Below are 18195 nucleotides of genomic sequence, written 5' to 3' on the forward strand. Positions count from 1 at the left end.
CCCCTGTAGATAGCGCCACACACAGCCCCCTGTAGATAGCGCCACACTCAGTGCCCCTTGTAGATGGCGCTCAACACTGCCCCTGTAGATAGCGCCACACACAGCCCCCCTGTAGATAGCGCCAAAAACAACCCTACTGTAGATAGCGCCACACAGCCCCCTGTAGATAGGGCCACACACAGCCCCCCTGTAGATAGGGCCACATACAGCCCCCCTGTAGATAGGGCCACATACAGCCCCCCTGTAGATAGGGCCACATACAGCCCCCCTGTAGATAGGGCCACATACAGCCCCCCTGTAGATAAGGCCACATACAGCCCCCCTGTAGATAGGGCCACATACAGCCCCCCTGTAGATATGGCCACACACATCGCACCTGTAGATAGGGACACACACAGCCTACTTGTAGATAGTGCCACACACAGCCCCCTGTAGATCGCGCCACAAACAGTCCTACTGTGGATAGCGCCACAAACAGCCCCCCTGTAGATAGCACCACACCCCCCCCTTGTAGAAAGCACCACACCCCCTTGTAGATTGCTCCACACACAGCCCTCCTGTAGATTGCGCCACACACAGCCCTTCAGTAGATTGCGCCACACACAGCCCCCTTGTAGGGAGAGCCACACACATCACCTTGTGGATAATGCCACACACATCCCCTTGTAGATAACGCCACATACCCCCCTTGTAGATAGCGCCACAAACATCCCCTTGTAGAAAGCGCCACACACCCCTTGTACATAGTGCCACAAAGGGCCGGCCAGAACGGTGTGCCATTGCACTGGGTGCATCACTCTAGCAGGTGGAAGGGGGCGCTGCACTGGCTACCTTTCCCCTGCTTGTTTCAGAAGCGCCCGCGCCCGGTGACTCAGCATCCGCCTTTCCGCCCATAGCAGCCATAGCGGCGACACCGGGAATGAGGACGCCCATGCTGCCAGTCGGGATCGGCCCCCCATGGCCGGCGGCACCACTAGCAGCTGCTACAGCTGTAGCAACGCCACATTCAATAGTGTCTGCGTGATCAGTACACAGGTACTATTAAATACTATAGCAAAGCAGGAAGGTATCTCCCAGCTCTGCTATCTGCTAGCGCCACTGTGTGGCTGGGGATTCCGCTCCTGGATGAAGCGCTTGATGTAACTGTCCATATATGGACAGTGACATCAGGGGCAACTCCTGAAGCGTAATCCCCGTCCACAGCGTTGCCGATGCAGTGACCGGGGATTCCACTTCAGTAGAGGCCCTTGACGTCACTGTCCATAAATAGACAGAGTCATCAAGCGCTCCGTCCAGGAGCGGAATCTCCAGCCACAGGGGGATTCCGCTCTTTCAGGGAGCTACAGTAGCGCTATGTACAGGAAGGGGGGGGGGGGTTCTATCATCTACAATGGGGCTGTGTGGCACTATCTACAGGGGAATCTGTGAGTGGTGGGCTGATGGTCATTTAAGTGAGAGTGGCAGGCTGATGATCTTCAAGTGGTTTTCACCTCTGACCTCCAATTAAAGTTAATAGGAGGCAGAAAATACCTGTGGCGTTCGTTTGGAGCTTTCTTTGCCTACGTCTTTTCCGTTAGCTTCAACGGCTTAAAAAAAAAGTCAAACAACGCTGTCAATTTAAAATCTGCGTTAAAATTCCTGAAGGAATTTTGGGGGGAGTATGGCACTGTCTACATTGGGAGGTGGGGGGCTGTATGGCACTGTCTACAAGGGGGAGGTGAGGGGCTGTATGGCACAATCTACAGGGGGCACTATCTACAAGGGGGGCTGTGTGTGTGCCAGCGAGGGGAGGGGGGCATTATAAAATTCCTGAAGGAATTTTGAGGAAGATATTTTCTGCCTTACAAAAAACGCTGTGTGAACATATTCTCAGTGTAGTGCTTGTTTTTAGCTGTTTTCTGTCTTTCTCGAAACAATTTTTGGTAGGGGTGCCCTGAGGAAATTTTATTTCTCCAGTGGTGCCTCGAGTCCGAAAAGGTTGGGAAACTCTGCACTAGGCTACAGGATCACGCCGGCCTACGCAAGGATCCCGTCGCGGAGCAGCTCAGTTCCTCTTGGGAACGGGGCCTAGAGGAGTACAATTTTTTTGTGTTTGGGGCACTGTCTACAAGGAGCAGGTGGGGGGTTGGGGGGAGTATGGCACTGTCTACATCGGGAGGTGGGGGGCTGTATGGCACTGTCTACAAGGGGGAGGTGAGGGGCTGTATGGCACTGTCTACATGGGGGAGGTGGGGGGCTATATGGCATGATCTACAAGGGGGAGTTGCGGCTCTGTATAGCACTGTCTACATGGGGGAGGTGGGGGGTTGTATGTCACGATCTACAAGGGGGAGGTGGGGGAATGAACAGCACTGTCTACAAGGGGGAGGTGGTGGGCTGTATGACACTGTCAACAAGGAGGGGTGGCGGATTATGGCACAGTCTACAGGGAGGCTGTATGGCACAATCTACAGGGGGCACTATCTACAAGGGGGGCTGTGTGTGTGCCAGCGAGGGGAGGGGGGCATTATACTGTGTGAAGGCCACTAAGCAGACATTATTCTGTGTAAGGGCACTACAGGGGGAAATCTACTGTGTATGGCACTTAGGGGGCAAAACACTGTGTGGGCACAATTAGAGGACAAAATACTGTGTCCTTAAAGGGGTAATAATATATTATATTATTAAATATTATTATTATTTTTGGGGCGTGGCCAGCAAGCAGCATGGATAGTCGTATCTGAGCTGAGCTCCCGGGGACCGTAACTTCTCCTGCTGATTATCCTGTCATCCTGGCTGGTAAATCTTTTTACTGGGACCAGACAAACTCTGGGCATACCTCTCCCCATCGCAGGCTACCCAGGGACATTCTTCGGTGACTTCGTCGACCCTGCGGACGGAAACAGTGCACGACGGCCTGGTGTTCTGCTGCAGCCTGCACTCGACGCACTTCCACTTGATATTAACCCAGCCTAGGAGACAACGAAGGACTTGCATCCACTTGCATCGGAGGTACACTGTTTATGCCCGACATCTCTTGCTTCTCCCAGGTGTCTTTTGGTCCTCTCTGTCAGACTCCGTGGTCCTGGTTGCATGGGCTTCTGTTCCTCGTGGCGGCTGGTGGTTAATGGCGGCCTGTCTGTGTCTGCAAGGCACGCATGGTGAAACATTCTTTATCTGTCTCCCCTGACAGCCGGTGAAGGTACAGACCTCAGGCTCAGTTGGGGACGACAGTTTTTATTTCTCTCAGGGGAGACCCTGAGATTCCATTGTTACCAGTATCTGGGTGGTGAGTTGCGGCCTAACGGAGCCATTTTGCATATATGCCTGTTATACATCTATGTCACTGATTTGGCTCACCTGCTCACTATACATTCTGGGACTGCCTGCCTACCCGGTCCTTTGTCTATAGAGCTTACTTACCATATATAACTTCATACCAGTGTGCCATACTCTGTTAAAAGGAGACTGTATCTGCTGCCTTACTTTTCCTGCTACACTATTGGTGGGGTGAGACCTACCTATTTCAGCTATACTGTGCACCATGCGTAAATCTAAACCTCAGTCTGCAGTGGATAAGCTAAAAGATTTTGCTCGTACTGATCAGGACGAAGATAATTCCTCTCCACGTAAAACGAGATCTACTCACCTCAAAAATAAAGAGGACGATGCCCGACCGAGTGGCGGCATGGATTCCGACACGGAGACTAAACCTACGTTACGTCAGGTTTCATTGCAACTTCTATCGGCCATTGATGCTTGCAAAACTTCTTTAACAGGCCAGATTGATGAGATAAACCTTGATGTCAGTTTGCTCCGTCACAACATGCAGAACCTGAAAGGCTGTATGGGAGAGATGGAGGGGCGACTTTCTCAAGTAGAGGACAGGATTGGTCCTCTTGCTACTACCCTGGCTGCTACTACACGGAAGGCGGATGCTTGTCAATCCAAAACTGATGACCTTGAAAATAGACTGCGTCGTAATAATTTACGTATAATTGGCTTACCGGAAAAATCTGAGGGCAAAACTCCTGAACCGTTTATTGAACAATGGCTCAAGACTAACTTAGAGGCGCCAGCCTTTTCCACTTGCTTTGTGGTTGAGAGGGCACATCGTGTTCCGGCTAAGCCGCCGCCTCAAGGTGCAGCCCCTCGGCTATTCCTGGTTGGGATTCTAAATTACAGAGATCGAGACACGTCTTTGCGTCAGTCCAGGTTGAAAGCTCCATTCAAATTCAACAATTCCACTATTTCCATATTTCCTGACTTTTGTGCAGACCTCCAGAAGCAGCGTGCCATCTCTATGGAGCTCAAAAGAAAGTTTAAGGAGTGAAACATTCCATACTCAATGGCATACCCTGCTCGTCTCCGAATTGCCTATGATGACAAAGTGGTCTTCTTGCATAGCCCGGCGAGAGAGTGGCTCCAGATGCATCCTCCGGTGGCTTGACTGACTCTTCAGCATTCACATGTGGGCCCTTCGAGAATGCTCCGTTGATCAGCCTGACATTCTTCACATGATGAACGTTACTGGGTGATATGTTGTATATTTTATGATGTTATACCGTACCTTATGTCGCTATATCTACCATTGGCTACTCAGGTCAGTTGATCCAGAGGGGGATCTCTCTCCTTTCTATATATTGTTCTCATCTGATTCACTGGTAAAAAACAAACAAAAAGACCCAGAACATTTTTCTTATATGCTTACTGATTCCAGGATGTATGCCTGACCAAGACGTAGTCGAGTATTCCCCATTCTAATTTTTCTACCCCAAATGTCTGCCCTACCTATGGTTCTTGGTGGGGACATTTCTGGGTTCTTTTCCTCGGTTACTTTGTTATGTTTGATTGTTGTTCATGTGTATGTCTATGCCACTGACTCTGATAACTCTGTCCATACCTTTTTCTGCTCATCCATTGTATGCTGCTGTACTGCCCAGGACTGGCAATTGATCCTTGATGACGGGCCTCGGTGTTCCCTCATATTAGGCGATCCCGTCCCCACCTAATCTGTTTACAGGAGACTCACCTCATTAGTGAAAGATCTAGTTATCTTAAGAAACCTTGGATACAATGGGCGTGCCACTCCTTTCACACTTTTTATTCTAGAGGGGTTTCCCTGCTGATACATCGCACTGTACGATGGAATCCAATACAGACGCGAAGAGACCCAGCTGGAGGTTTCGTTTTTGTTTATGCTGAAATAGACACGAAGCCATATGTTATTCTGTGTATATATAATCCACCACAGGCTAACACCTCCGTCCTTCAGGCAGCTATTGCTTTTGTACATCAAATTAGGTAATGTCTCCGGCTATAGACCGTTTCTCACAAGATCCCGCCCATAATTTAACACCCACTACTCCTTTGTGTCAGCTGATAGAAGGTTTGGGCTGGATTGATCTATGAAGACATTGTCACCCACAGGTTCTGGAATACACTTGTCATTCTCCTGGGAGACAGGCTCTCTCCAGGATTGATCTATGAAGACATTGTCACCCACAGGTTCTGGAATACACTTGTCATTCTCCTGGGAGACAGGCTCTCTCCAGGATTGATCTATGAAGACATTGTCACCCACAGGTTCTGGAATACACTTGTCATTCTCCTGGGAGACAGGCTCTCTCCAGGATTGATCTATGAAGACATTGTCACCCACAGGTTCTGGAATACACTTGTCATTCTCCTGGGAGACAGACTCTCTCCAGGATTGATCTATGAAGACATTGTCACCCACAGGTTCTGGAATACACTTGTCATTCTCCTGGGAGACAGGCTCTCTCCAGGATTGATCTATGAAGACATTGTCACCCACAGGTTCTGGAATACACTTGTCATTCTCCTGGGAGACAGGCTCTCTCCAGGATTGATCTATGAAGACATTGTCACCCACAGGTTCTGGAATACACTTGTCATTCTCCTGGGAGACAGGCTCTCTCCAGGATTGATCTATGAAGACATTGTCACCCACAGGTTCTGGAATACACTTGTCATTCTCCTGGGAGACAGGCTCTCTCCAGGATTGATCTATGAAGACATTGTCACCCACAGGTTCTGGAATACACTTGTCATTCTCCTGGGAGACAGGCTCTCTCCAGGATTGATCTATGAAGACATTGTCACCCACAGGTTCTGGAATACACTTGTCATTCTCCTGGGAGACAGGCTCTCTCCAGGATTGATCTATGAAGACATTGTCACCCACAGGTTCTGGAATACACTTGTCATTCTCCTGGGAGACAGGCTCTCTCCAGGATTGATCTATGAAGACATTGTCACCCACAGGTTCTGGAATACACTTGTCATTCTCCTGGGAGACAGGCTCTCTCCAGGATTGATCTATGAAGACATTGTCACCCACAGGTTCTGGAATACACTTGTCATTCTCCTGGGAGACAGACTCTCTCCAGGATTGATCTATGAAGACATTGTCACCCACAGGTTCTGGAATACACTTGTCATTCTCCTGGGAGACAGGCTCTCTCCAGGATTGATCTATGAAGACATTGTCACCCACAGGTTTTGGAATACACTTGTCATTCTCCTGGGAGACAGGCTCTCTCCAGGATTGATCTATGAAGACATTGTCACCCACAGGTTCTGGCATACACTTGTCATTCTCCTGGGAGACAGGTTCTCTCCAGGATTGATTATGATTTTGGTTCTCCTGCCTTATCTCTTTATGTGTCCTCCAGATCACTCTCTTCCAGGGGGATTTCGGACCACAGTGCGATACTGGTCAGGTCGGAATTTCCTGGACAGCGATTGTTACCTACTTGGAAGTTGCATCCTTTCTGGTTGACACTTATTGAACCCTCTGATCGCATCCCAGACCAAATTATACAATGTTTACAAGTACATGATGCACCTATTTCTCATACCCTGAAGTGGGATACCTTTAAGGCGTACTTGCGTGGTTGTTTGCGATCTACAATTTCTTGTATTATAAAGTCCACGGCTCACTCTGAGAGGGAGGCGGGGGAATGTGTGGCCTCCGCAGAGTTGCTGTATATTTCTGATCCCACGGACGCACACAAGGCTAGTTGGTTACATTTCACTCGTTTATATAAACATGTGCCGCACACAAGGCTAGTTGGTTACATTTCACTCGTTTATATAAACATGTGCTTCACCTTAAGACTAAGCGCAAATTGTTTTATTACACGTCAATATTATTTTGAGATGGAGAATCAATCCAGTCAGTTATTGGCCCACTTAATTAGACACAATAACTCCTCCAATTCAGGATAATGAGGGTGGTCTATTAACAGAGGGGGATGCCATTGCTACCAGATTTAGAAAGGACTATACCATTTTATATAGTTCCACCTCTAATCATACCATCGCAGACGTTGTAGTTTATCTGAGGGATCTGACTTTTCCTACTCTCTCTTCATCGCAGGTTACATTGCTTGACTCCCCTATGATGATGGCGGAACTTCAAGAGGCTATTCGGGAAATGTCTCTCCATAAATCCCCAGGTCCTGATGGGCTCCCTATTGAAGGTTATAGGAGGTATCGGGAACATATGGGCCCCATGTTGTTAGATACTCTTAACCAGGCTTTACTCAGCCACTCACTTCCCTCTACATTTGATGATGCTTCTATCATTGTGCTACTGAAGCCGGATAAAGACCCTGTTGATTGTGGTTCTTATAGACCAATTTCCCTAGTTAACGTGGACTATAAAATCCTACCTAAGATCCTGGCAAAGCGACTGAATCAAGTTGTTCTAACAATGATTCACCCTGACCAAACTGAATTCATGCGCGGTAAATCTACATCTATAAACATTACACGTGTACAGACACTTATGCAGATGGGTAGAATGCGTCATTTGCCTTGGGCTGTCGCTTCATTAGATACTATGAAGGCGTTCGACTCTGTTGAGTGCTCCTTCCTTCTGGCCGGCCTTCACAGCTTTGCTCCTACATTTATCTCATGGATCCAACTTCTCTATAAATCCCTTATGGCTATTGTGGTGGTCAATGGCATCCCCTCTGATTCTTCTCCTCTGGCACGGGGTACGCGGCAGGGATGTCCCCTCTCACCGCTTTTATTTGCTATTGCCATTGAAGCTATAGCTATTAGATTGAGATCCACCCCTATGGTAACTGGTGTGCAGTGGGAGGGAGGGTCTGCTGTGGTGGGCCTGTACGCTGACGAGAAGGTCCTTTTCCTGCGCAGCCCTCATGAGTCTTTTGGTCACGCTGTCCGCTTGCTAGATGCCTTTTTGCCATTTTCTGGGCTTAGGGTTAATTGGCAGAAGTGCCCCATTTCCTACATCAGGAGATCGGCGCTGTAATGTCGGTGACAGTAATGCTTTATATTTAGAAAAACGATCTATATTTACCACGTTAGGAGCGATTTTACATTTATGCTAATGAGTTTCTTAATGCCCAAGTGGGCGTGTTTTTACTTTAGACCAAGTGGGCGTTGTACAGAGGAGTGTATGACGCTGACCAATCACTGACCAATCAGCATCATGCACTCCTCTCCATTCATTTAGTCAGTGCATAGTGACACTGCGTTGTTCACGATCTGCTGTCTTATACTGACACATTAACGTTACTGAAGTGTTTAGACAGTGAATAGACATTCCTTCCAGCCAGGACGCGATGTCTATTCACAATCCCGACACTTCGGTAACGTTTACAGCAGAGCAAAGCGTAATCTCCCTGTAACCGGTCATTAACAGCGAGATCTCGCGAGATTACACTTTGCTCTGCTGTAAGTACCACAGAAACGTTACCGAAGTGTCGGGATTATGAATAGACATCGCGTCCTGGCTGGAAGGAATGTCTATTCACTGTCTAAACACTTCAGTAACGTTAATGTGTCAGTGACTGAGCCCAGGCTAAGTGTAGAATCCCCAGTCAGAGGGTTGCCGACGCTCTGGCCGGGTATTCCGCTCCCGGAGGAGTGAATGGCAGAGCAGGGAGCGGAGAGTTTCCTGCTCCGCCACAGTATTCAGTAGTACCTGCGTCCTGAGGATGCAAATACAATTGAAAATGGCCGGGACAGTTATTTGCCGGGACTGTCTCTGTAAATTTGGGACAGTCCCGGCAAATTCAGGACTGTTGGCCACTATGAGAATATGGCGACACTAAATAACATTGTTTTCTAACAAAAAGTTATTTCTATGTAAATATCGCACATCATGAAAAAAACCATAGAAATTTGGTATCGTCCCGCAGAATCTAATCCTCGCACCGCGGGACCGGCAGAAAAATAAACAAGAAATAGATCTGAGGGAACAACTAAACCCGCCCTGGTGATGAAGGGGTTAACCTGCGGGGCGGATTATAGACACGCAGGATATCGCATTTATACCGCGGATTCGCTGCGCATTTGTTGCAGAATTTCCCCATTAAGTGAAATGGAAAGTCAAGTTCTGCAACAACCGCCATTGTTCCCAGAATCCTCTGCGGCTCCACCGCGTGTTCACAGCAACGCTGCAGGTTACACATATATAAAAAAGAAGGCGTCATGTGACCCCTGCAGCCAATCACAGGCCGGAGAGGTCACATGTCATTATAGGGGTCACCTGGACACCGCCGGAAGAGCAGGGGCGTGTTGCTATGGTAACGCTGGGAGAGGTGAGGATCGGCCTTGCTGTATTTCTGTAGTAGATATTCGGGAGGATTATACGTCCACCATTTGGGGTGAATATTCGGGGTGATTTCCTTGCGTGTTGTGGGTCGTATTCGCTACGTGTGAACATTCCCTTAAACCGCACGGTGAACGACATTAACAAGAAATGTATAAAAGTCAGTGAATAAGTTGTAAGTCCCGAATATTATGTCATTACAAAACACGACTCGTCCCACAAACCATCCGACCACTACAAAGACCAGAAATAACCACTTACCCCAAAGAGGCCGGCACTGGAGGGGTTAAATCCCGGCAAGGAGTCCAGTGGGCGGGGTCACTCAATGATTGACAACAGAGAGAACACCCGACCAGCGCTGCTCTTTACCTCATCACGTAACAGCTGAAGGACCTGTGATGACGTCACCACCAAGTGACAGGAAAAGGCGGAGCTTATTAGTGAAGAGAGGCGGAGGTGGAAGGACCTGGGATATCAAGGTCACGTGACCGCGGCATCAGGGGGGGGGGGTTTAGAAGTGTGAGCGATGTATGAAGGACCTGCGTGATGATCAAGTGACATGAGGGGTCCTGAGCATCATATGAGCGATGAAGGAGTGATCGGTCATAACAGTGCAAAATATAATGTGTTGTGGTAAAAGGACCTGTGATGACATCACCACCACGTGACTGGGACGGGTGGAGCTTATCATTTGAGAAAAGTGGTGGAGGAAAGACCTGTGAAGCTGATCACGTGACATGTGGGGCGGAGTTCTGTGAGTGTTCCGGTCTCCTGTGCTATGGTGAGAAGCGTTCATGATTACGTCACATGAGGGGTGGGGCTATGCCTCCTCTCCAGTTATAAGCTCCGCCTCTCTTGTCCCGGTCACATGGTGGTGACGTCATTACTGGTCCTTCAGCTGTTGCCGTGTATGATGTAGAGAGCAGCGCTGGTCGGGTGTACGTGACTTCCGGTCACCGCTGTTGTTTAGTGTTCTCTCTGTTATCAGTCAGGAGATTTCCCATGATGCAGTAGTAAGTTTACATGAGGTAATTTCTGTGCGGTTTTGGTGCGTTTTTGTCTGGCACAGTGTTGGTAATTATTATTATTTATTTTAAGTGGTGTAAATATAAAATACAGGAGGGTTTAACCCCTTGGTGACATCAGATCTATAGTATTATGCTGTACGTGCGCCGTCACACTAGAAGGAGCGGAGCCTGCACCGTACACGACTACTGACAGCCGCCGGCAACCGCCAAGATCAGAGACCGCGCAATCCTGGCCGCTTAACCCCTCGTGATTAATAGTGATGGCGGCGTCTGATCAGTTATAGATCGCGGCTTCCTCTGTCCTCCGAAGAAACTGCGCGATGCCGACCGGTTATATAAACCCCTCACACCGCGCAATCACCGGAAATATAAACCCCCCCCCCACACCGTGCAATCACCGGAAATATAAAACCCCTCACACCGCGCAATCACCGGAAATATAAAGCCCCTCACACCGCGCAATCACCGGAAATATAAACCCCCCCACACCGCGCAATCACCGGAAATATAAAACCCCTCACACCGCGCAATCACCGGAAATATAAACCCCTCACACCGCGCAATCACCGGAAATATAAACCCCCTCACACCGCGCAATCACCGGAAATATAAACCCCCCACACCGCGCAATCACCGGAAATATAAAACCCCTCACACCGCGCAATCACCGGAAATATAAACCCCTCACACCGCGCAATCACCGGAAATATAAACCACTCACACCGCGCAATCACCGGAAATATAAAACCCCCCACACCGCGCAATCACCGGAAATATAAAACCCCTCACACCGTGCAATCACCGGAAATATAAACCCCCCCCACACCGCGCAATCACCGGAAATATAAACCCCTCACACCGCGTAATCACCGGAAATATAAAACTCCTCACACCGCGCAATCACCGGAAATATAAACCCCTCACACCGCGCAATCACCGGAAATATAAACCCCTCACACCGCACAATCACCGGAAATATAAGCCCCCCACACCGCGCAATCACCGGAAATATAAACACCTCACACCGCGCAATCACCGGAAATATAAAACCCCCCACACCGCGCAATCACCGGAAATATAAACCCCTCACACCGCGCAATCACCGGAAATATAAAACCCCTCACACCGCGCAATCACCGGAAATATAACCCCCCCACACCGCGCAATCACCGGAAATATAAAACGCCTCACACCGCGCAATCACCGGAAATATAAACCCCCCACACCGCGCAATCACCGGAAATATAAAACCCCTCACACCGCGCAATCACCGGAAATATAAAACCCCTCACACCGCGCAATCACCGGAAATACAAAACCCCTCACACCGCGCAGTCACCGGAAATATAAACCCCCCCACACCGCGCAATCACCGGAAATATAACCCCCCCACACCGCGCAATCACCGGAAATATAAAACCCCTCACACCGCGCAATCACCGGAAATATAAACCCCTCACACCGCGCAATCACCGGAAATATAAACCCCCCCCCTCACACCGCGCAATCACCGGAAATATAAACCCCCCCCACACCGCGCAATCACCGGAAATATAAACCCCCTCACACCGCGCAATCACCGGAAATATAAACCCCTCACACCGCGCAATCACCGGAAATATAAAACCCCTCACACCGCGCAATCACCGGAAATATAAACTCACCGCGCAATCACCGGAAATATAAAACCTCTCACACCGCGCAATCACCGGAAATATAAACCCCCCCACACCGCGCAATCACCGGAAATATAAACCCCCCACACCGCGCAATCACCGGAAATATAAAACCCCTCACACCGCGCAATCACTGGAAATATAAAACCCCTCACACCGCGCAATCACCGGAAATATAAACCCCTCACACCGCGCAATCACCGGAAATATAAACCCCTCACACCGCGCAATCACCGGAAATATAAAACCCTCACACCGCGCAATCACCGGAAATATAAAACCCTCACACCGCGCAATCACCGGAAATATAAAACCCCTCACACCGCGCAATCACCGGAAATATAAACCCCCTCACACCGCGCAATCACCGGAAATATAAACCCCTCACACCGCGCAATCACCGGAAATATAAAACCCCCTCACACCGCGCAATCACCGGAAATATAAATCCCTCACACCGCGCAATTACCGGAAATATAAACCCCTCACACCGCGCAATCACCGGAAATATAACCCCCCCCCACACCGCGTAATCACAGGAAATATAAACCCCCTCACACCGCGCAATCACCGGAAATATAAAACCCCTCACACCGCGCAATCACCGGAAATATAAAACCTCTCACACCGTGCAATCACCGGAAATATAAAACCCCCCACACCGCGCAATCACCGGAAATATAAAACCCCTCACACCGTGCAATCACCGGAAATATAAACCCCTCACACCGCACAATCACCGGAAATATAAAACCCCTCACACCGCGCAATCACCGGAAATATAAACCCCCTCACACCGCGCAATCACCGGAAATATAAACCCCCTCACACCGCGCAATCACCGGAAATATAAACCCCCTCCCACCGCGCAATCACCGGAAATATAACCCCCCCCACACCGCGTAATCACAGGAAATATAAACCCCCTCACACCGCGCAATTACCGGAAATATAAAACCCCCCACACCGCGCAATCACCGGAAATATAAAACCCCTCCACACCGCGCAATCACCGGAAATATAAACCCCCCCACACCGCGCAATCACCGGAAATATAAAACCCCTCACACCGCGCAATCACCGGAAATATAAACCCCCTCCCACCGCGCAATCACCGGAAATATAAACCCCCCACACCGCGCAATCACCGGAAATATAAACCCCCTCCCACCGCGCAATCACCGGAAATATAAACCCCCCACACCGCGCAATCACCGGAAATATAAACCCCCCACACCGCGCAATCACCGGAAATATAAAACCCCTCACACCGCGCAATCACCGGAAATATAAAACCCCTCACACCGCGCAATCACCGGAAATATAAACCCCCCCACACCGCGCAATCACCGGAAATATAAACCCCTCACACCGCGCAATCACCGGAAATATAAAACCCCCACACCGCGCAATCACTGGAAATATAAAACCCCTCACACCGCGCAATCACCGGAAATACAAAACCCTCACACCCCGCAATCACCGGAAATATAAACCCCTCACACCGTGCAATCACCGGAAATATAAACCCCTCACACCGCGCAATCACCGGGAATATAAAACCCCTCACACCGCGCAATCACCGGGAATATAAACCCCTCACACCGCGCAATCACCGGAAATATAAAACTCTCACACCACGCAATCACCGGAAATATAAACCCCCCACACCGCGCAATCACCGGAAATATAAAACCCCCCACACCGCGCAATCACCGGAAATACAAAACCCTCACACCGCGCAATCACCGGAAATATAAACCCCTCACACCGCGCAATCACCGGAAATATAAACCCCCTCACACCGCGCAATCACCGGAAATATAAACCCCCCACACCGCGCAATCACCGGAAATATAAAACCCCTCACACCGCGCAATCACCGGAAATATAAACCCCCTCACACCAAGCAATCTCCGGAAATATAAAACCCCTCACACCGCGCAATCACCGGAAATATAAACCTCCTCACACCGCGCAATCACCGGAAATATAAAACCCCTCACACCGCGCAATCACCGGAAATATAAAACCCCCACACCGCGCAATCACCGGAAATATAAAACCCCTCACACCGCGCAATCACCGGAAATATAAAACCCCCCACACCGCGCAATCACCGGAAATATAAAACCCCTCACACCGCGCAATCACCGGAAATATAAACCCCCCACACCGCGCAATCACCGGAAATATAAACCCCTCACACCGCGCAATCACCGGAAATATAAACCCCTCACACCGCGCAATCACCGGAAATATAAACCCCTCACACCGCGCAATCACCGGAAATATAAAACCCCCCACACCGCGCAATCACCGGAAATATAAAACCCCTCACACCGCGCACTCACCGGAAATATAAAACCCCCCACACCGCGCAATCACCGGAAATATAAAACCCCTCACACCGCGCAATCACCGGAAATATAAACCCTTCACACCGCGCAATCACTGGAAATATAAACCCCTCACACCGCGCAATCACCGGAAATATAAACCCCTCACACCGCGCAATCACCGGAAATATAAAACCCCTCACACCGCGCTATCACCGGAAATATAAACCCCTCACACCGCGCAATCACCGGAAATATAAACCCTTCACACCACGCAATCACTGGAAATATAAACCCCTCACACCGCGCAATCACCGGAAATATAAACCCTTCACACCGCGCAATCACCGGAAATATAAACCCCTCACAACGCGCAATCACCGGAAATTTAAACCCCTCACACCGCACAATCACCGGAAATATAAAACCCCTCACACTGCGGAATCACCGGAAATATAAACCCCCCTCACACCGCGCAATCACCGGAAATATAAACCCCTCACACCGCGCAATCACCGGAAATATAAACCCCCTCACACCGCGGAATCACCGGAAATATAAACCCCTCACACCGCGCAATCACCGGAAATATAAACCCCCCACACCGCACAATCACCGGAAATATAAACCCCCTCACACCGCGCAATCACCGGAAATATAAACCCCTCACACCGCGCAATCACCGGAAATATAAAACCCCCTCACACCGCGCAATCACCGGAAATATAAAACCCCCCACACCGCGCAATCACAGGAAATATAAAACCCCTCACACCGCGCAATAACCCGAAATATAAAACCCTCACACCGCGCAATCACCGGAAATATAAAACCCCTCACACCGCGCAATCACCGGAAATATAAAACCCCTCACACCGCGCAATCACCGGAAATATAAAACCCCTCACACCGCGCAATCACCGGAAATATAAAACCCCTCACACCGCGCAATCACCGGAAATATAAACCCCTCACACCGCGCAATCTCCGGAAATATAAAACCCCTCACCGCGCAATCACCAGAAATATAAACCCCCCCACACCGCGCAATCACTGGAAATATAAACCCCCCACACCGCGCAATCACCGGAAATATAAACCCCTCACACCGCGCAATCACCGGAAATATAAACCCCTCACAATCACCGGAAATATAAACCCCTCACACCGCGCAATCACCGGAAATATAAACCCCTCACACTGCGCAATCACCGGAAATATAAACCCCCCCACACCGCGCAATCACCGGAAATATAAACCTCCCCCACACCGCGCAATCACCGGAAATATAAAACCCCTCACACCGCGCAATCACCGGAAATATAAAACACCTCACACCGTGCAATCACCGGAAATATAAACCCCCCACACCGCGCAATCACCGGAAATATAAACCCCCCCCCCACACCGCGCAATCACCGGAAATATAAACCCCTCACACCGCGCAATCACCGGAAATATAAACCCCCCCACACCACGCAATCACCGGAAATACAAACCCCCCACACCGCGCAATCACCGGAAATATAAACCCCCCCACACCGCGCAATCACCGGAAATACAAACCCCCCACACCGCGCAATCACCGGAAATATAAACCCCTCACCGCGCATTCACCGGAAATACAAACCCCCCACACCGCGCAATCACCGGAAATATAAACCCCTCACACCGCGCAATCACCGGAAATATAAAACCCCCCACACCGCGCAATCACCGGAAATATAAACCCCTCACACCGCGCAATCACCGGAAATATAAAACCCCTCACACCGCGCAACCACCGGAAATATAAACCCCCCCCCACACCGCGCAATCACCGGAAATATAAACCCCTCACACTGCGCAATCACCGGAAATATAAACCCCTCACACCGCGCAATCACCTTAAATATAAACCCCTCACACCGCGCAATCACCGGAAATATTAACCCCCCCCCACACCGCGCAATCACCGGAAATTTAAAACCCCCCCCACACCGCGCAATCACCGGAAATATAAACCCCTCACACCGCGCAATCACCGGAAATATAAACCCCTCACACCGCGCAATCACCGGAAATATAAACCCCCCCCACACCGCGCAATCACCGGGAATATAAAACCCCCTCACACCGCGCAATCACCGGAAATATAAACCCCTCACACCGCGCAATCACCGGAAATATAAAACCCCACACACCGCGCAATCACCGGAAATATAAAACCCCCCACAACGCGCAATCACCGGAAATATAAAACCTCTCACACCGCGCAATCACCGGAAATATAAAACCCCTCACACCGCGCAATCACCGGAAATATCAAACCCCTCACACCGCGCAATCACCGGAAATATAAAACCCCCACACCGTGCAATCACCGGAAATATAAAACCCCTCACACCGCGCAATCACCGGAAATATAAACCCCCTCACACCGCGCAATCACCGTAAATATAAACCCCTCACACCGCGCAATCACCGGAAATATAAACCCCTCACACAGCACAATAACCGGAAATATAAAAACCCCCACACCGCGCAATCTCCGGAAATATAAAACCCCCCACACCTCGCAATCAGCGGAAATATAAAACCCCTCACACCGCGCAATCACCGGAAATATAAAACCCCCCACACCTCGCAATCAGCGGAAATATAAAACCCCTCACACCGCGCAATCACTGGAAATATAAAACCCCTCACACCGGGCAATCACCGGAAATATAAACCCCTGATACCGCGCAATCTCCGGAAATATAAAACCCCCCCACACAGCACAATCTCCGGAAATATAAAACCCCCCACACCTCGCAATCACCGGAAATATTAACCCCCTCACACCGCACAATCACCGGAAATATAAAACCCCTCACACCGCGCAATCACCGGAAGTATAAACCCCTCACACCGCGCAATCACCGGAAATATAAAACCTCCCCACACCACGCAATCACCGGAAATATAATCCCCCACACCGCGCAATCACCGGAAATATAAACCCCTCACACCGCGCAATCACCCGGAAATATAAAACCCCTCACACCGCGCAATCACTGGAAATATAAAACCCCTCACACCGCTCATTCACCGGAAATATAAAACCCCTCACACCGGAAATATAAAACCCCTCACACCGCGCAATCACCGGAAATATAAACCCCTCACACCGCGCAATCACCGGAAATATAAAACCCCTCACAACGCGCAATCACCGGAAATATAAAACCCCTCACACCGCGCAATCACCGGAAAATATTAACCCCCTCACACCGCGCAATCACCGGAAATATAAACCCCTCACACCGCGCAATTACCGGAAATATAAACCCCTTACACCGCGAAATAACCGGAAATATAAAGCCCCTCACACCGCGCAATCACCAGAAATATAAACCCCTCACACCACGCAATCTCCGGAAATATAAACCCCTCCACACCACGCAATCACCGGAAATATAAACCCCTCCACACCGCGCAATCACCGGAAATATAAACCCCTCACACCGCGCAATCACCAGAAATATAAAACCCCTCACACCGCGCAATCACCGGAAATATAAACCCCTCACACGGCG

The 18195-nt window shown here is 49.7% G+C and overlaps 1 protein-coding gene and 1 long non-coding RNA gene across 6 annotated transcripts in view; one reads left to right on the forward strand and one right to left on the reverse strand.

Annotated features, from left to right (window-relative positions):
- LOC142671124 (gastrula zinc finger protein XlCGF66.1-like) overlaps positions 1 to 10346 on the reverse strand; it is a 54179-nt gene extending 43833 nt beyond the window's left edge. For all 4 annotated transcript variants that reach the window (XR_012851786.1, XM_075847147.1, XM_075847146.1 and 1 more), the window contains exon 1: positions 9854 to 10346. The gene's annotated coding sequence lies outside the window, so the exon portion shown is untranslated. The remainder of the gene's footprint in view (positions 1 to 9853) is intronic.
- A 128-nt stretch (positions 10347 to 10474) lies between these two features.
- LOC142671128 (uncharacterized) overlaps positions 10475 to 18195 on the forward strand; it is a 207125-nt gene continuing 199404 nt past the window's right edge. For both annotated transcript variants that reach the window (XR_012851788.1, XR_012851789.1), the window contains exon 1: positions 10475 to 10620. This is a non-coding gene — a long non-coding RNA (uncharacterized LOC142671128). The remainder of the gene's footprint in view (positions 10621 to 18195) is intronic.

The sequence above is a fragment of the Rhinoderma darwinii genome (genome assembly GCF_050947455.1).
Source record: "Rhinoderma darwinii isolate aRhiDar2 chromosome 1 unlocalized genomic scaffold, aRhiDar2.hap1 SUPER_1_unloc_25, whole genome shotgun sequence".
Taxonomy (NCBI): Eukaryota; Metazoa; Chordata; class Amphibia; order Anura; family Rhinodermatidae; genus Rhinoderma; species Rhinoderma darwinii.